The sequence below is a fragment of the Leptonotus elevatus genome, chromosome 18, assembly GCF_054856555.1.
Source record: "Leptonotus elevatus isolate MCC_2025b chromosome 18, RoL_Lele_1.0, whole genome shotgun sequence".
NCBI lineage: Eukaryota > Metazoa > Chordata > Actinopteri > Syngnathiformes > Syngnathidae > Leptonotus > Leptonotus elevatus.
In genome coordinates, this window is record NC_141256.1 from 14,619,530 (window position 1) to 14,631,560 (window position 12,031).

Genomic DNA, 12,031 nt, shown 5'->3' on the forward strand with positions numbered 1-12,031 from the left:
CGTCTTTAATGATTTTAGGCATCATATAAGGTTGAAAATGCAAGTTCTCAGTGTACTTTAGGTACTAGTCTTTAATAATACATTAAGGGTCGAATACATTACTAGTCTTAAAGCGTACTTGACGTTTAATTTCTCCTTTATTTATATACAGTAGAACCTTTGAATCACGCAGTGCGCGCTATTATCACTTTAAAGTTCTGGTACAAAAAATATATAATGGTGTGTGGGTGTGTGTTGTTTGGGGGGGGGGGGCAATCCTGCTAAATAAATAGCTCCCAGCCAGGGACGGTCAAAAAGTCATCCTGTCGTGCGTTAGAAATGGTAGCCAGGTAATGTTTTCCCATGCTTCTCCTCGTGAACGCGCACGCACGCTCGCACGCAGGCTAAGGCGCGCGCCCTCGCAGACCTGTTTGTTTGTGTTGGAGAGAGAGAGAGAGAGAGAGCGAGAGAGCTTGGAAATGGCGGAGAGCGCCGAGCATAGTGACAACTTGGCTTCGCGAACTGGGCCACCGCTACCGCCGAGCAGTCTCGGCCACGTATGGGAGTGACACGCCGAGCCGTCCCACCACCAGCAGGAGCATCGCGAGGAGGGGAAGACTCCAGGCAGGCGGACGAGGATTTTTTTGGGGGGGGTTCAAGCGCGGTGTGGGTGCTTAGCCAGGCTGGCTAGCCGTGGCTAAGCTAACTGACGTTGAGGCTCGCTGGCTTCGAGTCGTGTGTGATTTATTTTTTTTTTCCCTCCTTCTTTCCTCCTCCACGCAGGCTTGTTTGTCAACAGACGCCGACGTTAACTTGTTAGCCAGCCCTGCTCATCACAACAAAAAGCCCCAACTTACGCGTGCTTTTATTGGATGTTACGTGTCAGCCGCCACGGAACAAGTGTAAAGTTACCCACGTAAAGTTAGCAACATCCACACGCACGCACAAAAACGGGCCAACGTTATCCGTCACGCAAGTTAAGTTAGCTGCTTGGAGCTAACTCGGCTAACTGGCTGTTGTTGGACGCCCCGCAACGGCGGGGAGGCGCGGCCACTTTCATGGGATGCCGGAGGGGTGGGGGGGAATAAAGGAGATAACAACAGCCGTGGAGCGCCGAGGGCACGCCGGGAGGACGACGTCTGCTTGTGCCAAAAACAAGGTAAGCCAATTGAGCTAAGGTGGTGTTGGTGTGTTGTTGACAGTCACGATGGGACCCGGCCGCTGCGGCGCGGCCTCCGCTGCCTTGCCTTGGCTTGCTTGGCCGCCGTGCGCGTGCGCGTGCGCGTGCCGTATACGTGCGCGCTCGCTCGCACGCACGCACGCGCCGTTTACATTTTCTCTGCCTCTTTGCCCACCTGTAAATTAATCAAAGACTCTTACGTAAGCGCACGCGAGCGGCCTCAGGGTGTCGCTGCCACCAGATTTTGTTTTTTTTTATTTTTGTCATCTTCCTTTCACCCGAGTTTTCTTGACCTCCTTTTTTGTCTTGTTGTGGTTCCAGGCTAATCTATGCTAGCGTGGATGAGATAAGATGCTTCGCCGTGTGCATGTGTGCGTGGAATTAGCATTAGCTAATTGAGCCACTGGGCAGCTTAATTGGCTTCAAGAGCTTCCTAAAGAAGCACTGATGGATTGTTGTGGACATTTGTTTGGTAAAGTCCACTTAAAGACCGGTACCCCAGAACCTAAAGCGCACACACAGAAATGAGACAAGACCTCAATTAACAGCGAAAGAAAAACATGTCTAAGAGCTTGACATAGTCTAAAATATCTACCGTAAAGACCCTCCATATTTGCATTACTGTTATTCACCAAATAATGACCCACTTAACCAATAATAATAATACTGCTTGTGGCATCTTGGTGCCAAATAACTTTGTTGACATGAGTTGAGGAGCTTAATGAAACAATGGTCATGCTTTTTACATGATGTGCACTAAACGAAAATTTGCCTTAAAGACTTAGTAGTACTGTAAAACCTGAGGTCAACTTAAAGATGTGTGTCTTAGAACTCAAAGTGCACTTGCAAGTTATCTTTGAACCTCAAGTGCAATAAAAGAGGATGATCAGTACCCAAGAACCCGAGGAAGACTTCAAGGCTGGCGTAGTTGAGTCAGGAATACATTTAAAGACAAGTACCTTAAAGCCCGAAGTACGACTTGTGTCTTCGAACCCGAAGTACACTTAAACGCAAGTATAGTGCTGTTTCAGGCGAGTATCTTAAAACCTGAAGGACAATCCAAGATGAGTACGGGTTGCATGGTGTATACCTGTACTAGAAGTGGACCACAATACTTTGCCATAAAAAGAAAAACTTTATTGAGCTAATGCTTAAAAACAAATGACTAATCTATAGAATGTTGACAGCACAATTTAACAGGGCATTAAAAATAATAAAAAGACCCACCTCAGAACCTTAAACCAGGCTTCCCCATTCCTGGTCCCCGAGGGCAGGAGTCCTGCATTGTCTTAGATGTTTCTGTCCTCGGATCAATATCAGGCTTCTGCAGAGCTTAATGATAATCTGATGTTATGAAGCAGGTCTGCTTGGAGGACGGAAATGAGGACCAGGATTGGGGAAGCCTGTTCGAAAACCTGAAGTACACTTTTAAGACCTTAGAACCTGAAGTTCACTGAGAGACTGGTAGCAAAAAAAAAAAAAAAAGACCGTAGGCGATAACCTCAGAGACACACTTAGGCCCTATCCCAATACCGCCCCCTCCTTACCTTACTCCTTCATCTCGCCACTCTCCCTCATGACAAAGGAGTTTCCCAATTCTACGCAAAACGTAGGTGGGGGGGGGGGGGGGGATTTAGAGACTATGGCCGCAGGTCCCTTTCCACGACCCCGACCTCCCTCGATTCTCCCTTACTACAGTCACGCCCCCTCGGCAACACAGTCGGAAGCAATGGCAACACCAGGAATTAGGAGGGGAGACACTTAAATGTAAGGATGCCAATATTGATTGAAAGTCAAGAGTAATCATAGTGGTTTTATCGAACGTTCTATACTTTGGGCAGAAATTGGCACAATTGTCTGTTTTGGTAAACGCTCACTATTGTAGCTGCGGCGGCTCGAGGTGACGACGTAGCGGATTGGATAAGCGATAGCGCGTTCCCAATTCCTAGAGGAATATTTTTGTCTTCTCTGCCTCCCCAAAGAAGAAGAAGGAGAAGAAGAAGGGAGAGCTCAACGAGACAAAGGGTGCAGGGTGAAGAGGAAGTAATGGGATTGGGCCTTAGAGACCAGTTCCTAACACCTTGAAGGGCCATTAGGAACTGGTACCTTTAGAACCTGAAAATCACGGCATCATCAAAGACGTCCAACACAAAGGTTGTGGTTGCGCGCCACGGCCGACTTGTTTTTGTCGAGCGTGTGTGTTGATTGATTGCGTGTGGGAAAACATTCTCGCGGGGGCCTCTCGAGGTTAAGATGTCGTCAGATAAACGAGTTCGAGCTATCTGCACCAGAAAGGCTCGCAGGCGTCCCTCTGCCCTCGAGGCAGCAACTTCATCCGACGCCGGCACTTTTTTCTTTTTGTATGTGTGCGTGTGTGTGTGTGTGTGCGCGTGTGTGTGCGCGCGCGGCAGCTCAAAGCAAAAATCGCGGCAGTGAGCAAAGTTGAGTGGGTAAGCGATATCTGCTGTGGAATTCCTCCACGCTAATCTCTCCAAACAGAAAGGGGGGGGGGTGTCAATCTTGTGAGGTTGTTTAAAGTGGATCCCTTCGCGGCGTCCAGTCATTGTTTGGATCCGTGGGTGATTTACCGTCGCCTCCTGGGATGGAAATTTGTCGTGGTTGGTGATTTTTGTTGTTGTTTTTGTCATCTCAATGTCACAGCGGCCCACTGAGGACGTCCATTTAAAAAAAAAAGAAAAAAAAAAGGAAGCATTCCTCATCCCCAAGTGTTGTTTGGCATTAACGCAGTCGGCACCTGCAGCCAGGTCACCTGACTCCAGCAAGTCGTCTGCGGCCGAGTGTTGGCAGCCAGTATTGACGTCGCTGCAATTTTTACCAACACGCTCAATTTGCATGCAATTAATTAACAAACATCTTAAACGAGTACCTCGAAACCTGAGGTAAATACTAATAATTACTTTAGAACCCGAAGCAGCACCCGAGAACCCGAAGCACTCTTATAAAGATAAGTAACTTTAGAACTTAAGTGGGCTTAAACTAGTACCTTGGTGCTTGAAATACACTTGAAGAGTCGTACGCTCGAGCCTGAAATGCACTCCGACACGACGGCCTTAGAATCTGAAGTTCTCTTACTTAAAATAAATAAATAAATAAATCTCACGGCAGCCCTCATTTCACCAAGGCTGTCCATTTACAAAAAACAAAAAAAAAAAACGAACCATTCTCATGGCGGACCCCTGCATCCTGCACTGCATGTCAATTAACTCCAGGAAGTAGTCTGACTGGGTAGTCTGTAGACCGTGGAGGGAGGCCGGGTGTCGGCAGCCGGCCTTCTTGTTTGCTGTGATTTTTATCATCACGCTCAATCAGCATCGGAGACTTGCCCGCCAGAACTTGGCCACGCTTGAATCGGCAGCTTTTATCGCCCCGCGTGGCTTTCAGCCCGGAAAGTGCCGTGTCATGTTTCGTCTGACTGCAGTGTCATCTGCTGGATTTGAATGCGTGCGAATGTGAAATGGGACAGATTAGGAAACTGAGGGTACAGATTAATAAACTGAGGAAACATATTGTCGGGAACAGATTAAAAAATTACAAATTCTTCTTATTTTTGCCAGTTGCACACGGATTTTCGCTCTTTGCGGGCCGGCACGTATTAAAATGCCATTTTTTTTCCCCATACGTCTTGGTTAGTAAGTGTGTGTGGTCTTATGTGACAACCCAGTAGTGTGAAAAATTGTGGTTCGCTCCATCATTCCAGTTGCCCATCCCTGGTCTCGGCCATGACAGTGTGAGCAATTGGCTATGCAGTAGTGCAAAGAAATGATTTACTAGCGCGTGTATAGAGAATGAATGAACAGTTGTGCAAATACATTTTTGAAGTATGACGCTGAAAAGTGTCTAAACCGACGCTCCCCCCGGACCACATGACAACCGCGGCGTCCTCGCGTGAACCTGCCATAGATGTATTGCGTATGCATTATTTATACGCTGCAGAAACATGCGTGCCCCCCCCCCCCCCCCCCCCGCGCCTGCGCCGGATTCCGCTGGTGCGTGAATCCTTCTGGATTTTGTTTTTGTGGGCGAGCCAAAAAGGCCATTCTGCCTCATAAATGCCATCTTTTTTTATTTTCATGCATCCTTAGGAGAAGGCTTGAAGGCTATATTTGTGCCACGCTTTCAAGCTCGGTGAGCTGCAGTCGCTCCATCAAGCGCTTTCGTCATTTTCGAGGCAGGCCGGAGCTCGCGTTGGGCCGACGAGTAACCGCTGCCGCTGCTGTGTTGTTGGCGTTATTGTTGTGGTCCACCCTTCTCCATTTTGGATTCAGTGTGAGGCTCAACACGCGCCCCCCCCCCCCCCCCCTTTCCCAAACACGCACAAAAGCACAACGGCGCAAAGAAGAAGAATGGCGTGCCGCGGCTCGGCGACTTTATTTCCCCCGCCGCTGTTAGCGATGGCCGTGGTTTCAGCCGGAGAGTGGCGGCGGCGCCCATGGTCGGAGGAAGGAAGAAAGAAAGAAAGGAAGGTGAAGGCAGCGAGGCGACAGGAAGAAATTGATCGGGCCATTGAGACAACAGCTTAACATATTGTTGTCTACAAAGCCTCCACGTATGGTGCTCAAGCACAGATAACAAGATGAGAAGCGGAGAAGCGGTTGAATGGTTGGAATGTGCTGTTAAACCAGGGGCAAAAATATAGATTCCATCTTACACAATGCACTCTATCTATCTATCTATCTATCTATCTATCTATCTATCTATCTATCTATCTATCTATCTATCTATCTATCTATCTATCTATCTATCTATCTATCTATCTATCTATCTATCTATCTATCTATCTATCTATCTATATATCTATAGATCTATATCTATAGATCTATATCTATAGATCTATATCTATAGATCTATATCTATAGATCTATATCTATAGATCTATATCTATAGATCTATATCTATAGATCTATAGATCTATATCTATAGATCTATATCTATAGATCTATATCTATAGATCTATATCTATAGATCTATATCTATAGATCTATATCTATAGATCTATATCTATAGATCTATATATATATATATATATATATATATATATATATATACTGTGCTTACAAAAAAAGTTAGTGATATTTAGATTTCGGGTGAAATTTCAGGGCGAGTCTAAAACGCACGCGAGTGACCCCTGTTTATCACGGAACCTGAATCGGTGAAATATAGAGACCGTATAAAAATAACAATGTCCGGGCACATACGCATACATTTGGAAACGTTAGTTTTTTTTAACCCTTCTTTCTTGCTTGCCAATCCATGAAAATTTCCTAGGATGTCCACTTGCCACTTTGCCTTTCTGTCACTCTTCCAGTGACGATCACTTGATCTTATGATGCCAAAATGTAAACAGCATGATGAGAACAATTTGGATTATTTATTGGAAAAGCATATGCACTCCATTGTTATTTGAAAAAGGGGGAGGGGCTTGCCAAAACATATGATTAACTCTTTGACTGCCAGACGTTTTCAGAAAAGGGATGCCGCCAGTGCCAGCCGATTTAAGCATTTTGACTGATTTTCAAGGTCCACAGAAAATGTTCTGTTTGGACTATGGAAACACACGTACTACCAAATGAAAGATTGGACTTTCATCTTTCATCAGAAAAAAAGAGTTTGTTTCTACCTTATTCCGTTCTTTAGTAATCAACAATAGAAAATGGTTAGTTTGACCCAATTTCGCCTGTGTTGGACCAAAATACGGAGAAATCAAGCTTTTAGTGAAACGATATTATTTCATGCATTCTAGTGAATTTGACACTTCTTTTTGTCCATGAATGATGCCACAAACACCTAAATAGTGCTTTACTTCTATAAAACACTACCACCAAGAATGAAAAAGTGTTTTTTGATAGCAAAATACGTTTATTTACATTCAACAGTGTAACAATTTGACAACAATTTGGCAAACTATTTACAAATGTGTGCAACTGTGGTGCTATTTACAAATATGTGGATGTTTCAACGACAGTTTTTCTTTTTGTAACACTCTCCTGCGTGCAAAGAGACGTAACAGCATTTGCACAACAGATTGCCTCTTCGCGTGTGCCACTTTCTTGCAGGCCGTTTTTTTCCGGGGAATAGCAAGTATATACTGCAGTGTGTCATCAAGTCTAATATCAGGATCATGCTACGGTTACGTTACGGTGGTGTTACGTCTCGCTTCCCCGTGTCCTTCAGTTGCTATACCGGGTTGGTAGGAGATGTTCTGATCCATTTTATCCACTCCATTCATGGTGGCATCGTAGTCCAGAAACAGTGTCTTCTCCGTGATCAGACTGTACCCGCTCCTCCGATGAATATGCATTGGACTCGGGGTACTCTTCATTGTCCGATCGAATGTCCGCTTGTGCAGCTCCGCGTTTTCCGGCGTTAGCAGCGCTAGCCGGTGAGGCTTACTACGTGATCGTAAACGCGTCCAGGCTTCCAACTTTGGCGTCAAACTCGCAGTCATCATCATCATCATCATCAATCTGCATTGGTCGATGCCAACTCTCCATCGCCCGATCGAATGTCCGCTTGTGCAGAAGTACCCGGCCGGCTATTGTGCGCGTTTTCCGGCCTTAGCAGCGCTAGCCGCGCGTAGCCGGTGAGGCTTACTACGTGATCGTAAACACGTCCAGGCTTCCAACTTTGCCGTCAAACTCGCAGTCATCATCATCATCATCATCAATCTGCATTGGTCGATGCCAACTCTCCATCGCCCGATCGAATGTCCGCTTGTGCAGAAGTACCCGGCCGGCTATTGTGCGCGTTTTCCGGCCTTAGCAGCGCTAGCCGCGCGTAGCCGGTGAGGCTTACTACGTGATAGTAACAGGCCAAAGCTTCCAACTTTGGCGTAGAGCTCGTTGTCATCATCATCGTTGACATCAATGCGCTTTTTAGTATTGATTGATGCTTTCCGTCTTTGAAAAAAATGCTCAAGCGTGAGCTGCTTGTAACCGGTTGCTTGGTCTAGCCATTGTGGCTTGGATCAGCCATTGTCTCCTCAACACTCTAGCTCCGCCTCACGTCTTCTACTGACGCCCACGGTGGGCGGCCCATCCAACCTTGTGCAAAGAGAGTCATCGCTGCCCTCTAGGGGCCAAAACGAGTCTTTGACTAATCATATCTGCCTGATACTTTCAGCACAGCTGCCCAAGGCTTTCCTGCACCCGTTTTTGAAAAAAAAAAAAAAAAAACATAGGGGACGTCTTTTAACGTCCTCGGCGCCCTTCCCTAGGTTTATGCTAAACGTTTTATAACGTTTATGGCAGTCAAAGAGTTAATAAAACAAAGTAATGGAGGTTTTTTTTTTTGTCAAAAAATGCAAAGTCAATAACATCAGTCTTTCACAACATTACGTCGTAATCCAAGATTATCAGTAGGGATGCACGATAATATCGGTGGCCGATAATTATCGGCAATCATCGACCAATTTGACGTCATTCAGATTAACCAGATAATAAATAGAATAATCGACATGCCGTGTTGGTCTATCTGTTGTAGTTGTTGCTCAAGTTGTGCCCAACTCCTCAACCCCTCCCCTCTCCTATAGTAGTGTTGCATATTTGTGACGCCATAGTGCATGTGACCTTGTGTTCACAGAAGATGCATCATGGCGACATGGTAGTCGCCATTGTGGGCTTTCTTTACTGTCCTGTTATGGAAATAACTATTTAACACGTAACAAGTTCATACTGTATTGTGGACACCTGCATTTTCTTTTAACAATGGGCTTTTCACTTCTTGTACATGAAGCAATATCAAAGTGACCTTCACCGATAAGCCTGCTTGGAACAGACTGCTTGCTTTCTTGTCTAGCTGACCCTCCCTTCCTCCTGCCAAAACCTAACCAGGCTGCATAAAAATCTTCCTATGATAATTTACTGCGCACACTCTCACAGATTACTTCTTGTAGACTGCTCTGTAAGACGTGTGTATATTTCAAATTTAATGAAACCCAAAAGACAAATTGTTTTCCACACTGTTTAATTTATCTCGACCTCGCTACTGAAAATTCCACAACACGCTCACAGTTTTTTGTTGCATTTTTTTTTAAAAACGTGACTGTTTTGTTTTGGCAAACTCAAAATGAGTTACTGGTTGTCTTTGATGCAGAGATGTCACTAAAATCCAGCTTCATGGGGCTTTACACAATGTTTCAATGTATTTGTACATGTTGGACTCGAAAGTATATTTGTATTCAAGTAAATTTTGAAAACAATTCTCGGCTTACTTATCGGTTCTCGACATCGGCATTTTCAAAATGATTGGTTTATCGTATCTGTTGAAAATAGCATTATCGTGCATCCCTAATTATCAGCACTTATTGCGACCCTGTCAAAACAAAACTGCCGATTGTTAAAACTATGAAGTAGTAGTAGTACGCGATCTGCTTGATTTGTCTTGTTTAAATGATCAGCGTGCTATTGTTGATGTCACTTTGGGCTAACGTTGCCGGTGCAGACTAAATACGTGCACGATGGCATGAATGACCGCTAATCTGATTATTGGCCATATTATCAATCCAAATTACTGCATCATTGGTGGAAGACCTGCTTGTGTCGTTGATCTTCTCAGACAGCATACATGTCCCCCAAGGTAGCGATAGCGCAAACTCAATAAAATTGTACGCCGCGACCCTTTCCAGGGCTCGCCACGGTTGATGCAATTGCGTCTGCTCGGCTAACCTTTTTGTCCCAATGGCCAGAACAGAAGCATGACGTCACGCACAATTACCTTCTACTTGTGATTGTGTAGCGCTCAATTGGTTTAGAAGAGTACATTGAAGTCAACATTTTAATGTGATTGTGTACTGGGAGGCAGTAAAAAGGCAGTGCGCTGTGACTCCATGGATAGATATTGGGTTTGCGTAATTTTTTTTCCCCTGCGTGATACAAGCGATTATTTAAGATGCCAGATAGCTTTTTAAAAAGGCATGTTTTAAATGTTTAGGAAAATACTAGTTAATTATTTTAGTTTTGTTGTTCAATATTATATTTTGGTCTCAGGTATATGTTAAAGGACGAGTACCTTAGAAAATGATGTACCCTCAAAGACTAACCCCTTCAAACATGTAGGAAATATTTCTTAAAATAAGTTTCTTTGAATCTGTCGTACACTTAACTCATTCACTCCCAGCCATTTTTACAGAAGCAATCCCCTTCACTCCCGGCTGTTTTATTGGATTTAACTGATTTTGCAAAGTATCTTCTTTCGTCAAGAAAAAAAAGTATATTTCTATCTGTTTCCGTTTTGCAGCAATTAGCATTAGAACATAGCTAAGTTTCATCATTATTCACAAATCTATTTAGAATTCTGAGTAATTGAGGGTTTTTTTTCGACATGGCTCTGTTTAATTTCCTATGTTCTGCTGCCACCTGCTGGCCGTTTGTGTAATAACTACAATTTCTTCATATAAATACGTCTTTGGGACACTTCAAACATTTAAAATAGAACGTATTTATATACGTTTTTGTGAGCTAATGAGTTAAAGACGAGTACTTTAGAAACTAAAGTACTCTTAAAAACCGGTACCTTCGAACCTGACACACAATTATACCAGTGCTTAGCAAAAAAATCAAAATGACGGCAGCATAATCACGTCGATCAAAAGGTTGTTCTGGTGAATAGGATTCACAAAAAAGTTCTGAAACAAAACATCACAGATTGCATTAAGTGAGGGAAAGCACACATAAGGTTCTAATTACAGGCTTGGTCTGCTGTAATTAACTCATCAATAAAAAATCAAATTAAATAAAAGCAATATGGCGTGTTGAGAAAATGCGGCGGTATATCGACGGTTTATGAGAATGTTAAGGTAATTACCGGAAAGTATGCAAAGTCAAAGGACTTTGTCAATATTATTTTAACAGTTAATTATTAAATTCGTTTTTTTTTTTAAACCAATCCTTTTCATTTTCTGACAATGACTCAATTAGCCAATTATTTAATGAGATAAATGATTACGGAATAAAATGTGACATATGGAGCAGATCGTACGTGCATGGTGTAAAATTTGTAAAAAATAGTTGAATAATAATATCATATTTCATGTATTGCTTGTAATAAATGTTATTTTATTTCGCCAATTATAAAAATTAAAATGTTCAAACTACACATAAAACGTGTTTTTGTTTACGTGTGTTACCATACAATGATACAGTATCGCGACACTGTTATCTTCCCCACCTATGCTTCAGGTGCAGTATTCCCTGCTGCGCCCGCGATGTTGCCATGTGACGGAGGGATTGCGAAGAGACGGTAACCCTCTCGCCTCCCATCTACTCGAAGGCCGGCCCACGCCACTGACCGGTCGCCTTCTTGCCCTGGACACGGCCGGCCGCCACATGACTCAGCCCCTGGTGACCTAGACCACGCAGGTAACTTGCACCTCAAACCAAAATGATACAAAACGTCAGGGAATTTGCAGTAATGGGCCTGATGTACACACAAAGAAAATAATCCCAAAAGTATTTTTGCAGTAATGGCAGAGTTCTATTCTGAAGGGACGACAACTATAAAATAATGTCAAAAGTCAGGAAAGTTCTTGATTGAATTGATGTTGTCATGTGAAAGTGACCGAGTAATAATTTAAAGAATCGATAGGATAATCGATTATTTAAAAAAAAAAAAAAAAAAAAGTTTGCGACAGCCTTATTGCCTAAGGAGAAAAAAAGTTCCACATCTATTAAGTTACTCAATTCATTCAGAATCTTAACAATCGCTTCTGTATTTTAACGCAACGGTAAATCCACTTGTATTTGGGCCCAAAATGAAACCTTGATGGGCTAATTAAATGCGCGCCATCAGCCGTGACGGAATCCCCGTCTGAATCAACAAAATGTATAGCTGGCAGAAGGATGCCGTGCACATAAT

The 12,031-nt window shown here is 43.7% G+C and overlaps 1 protein-coding gene across 1 annotated transcript in view; it reads left to right on the plus strand.

Moving 5' to 3' along the window:
* Positions 1–264: 264 nt before the first annotated feature.
* Positions 265–12,031, plus strand: part of ncoa1 (nuclear receptor coactivator 1) — a 35,271-nt gene continuing 23,504 nt past the window's right edge. Inside the window, exons 1-2 of the mRNA XM_086060925.1 lie at positions 265–1,138; positions 11,356–11,535. The gene's annotated coding sequence lies outside the window, so the exon portion shown is untranslated. The remainder of the gene's footprint in view (positions 1,139–11,355; positions 11,536–12,031) is intronic.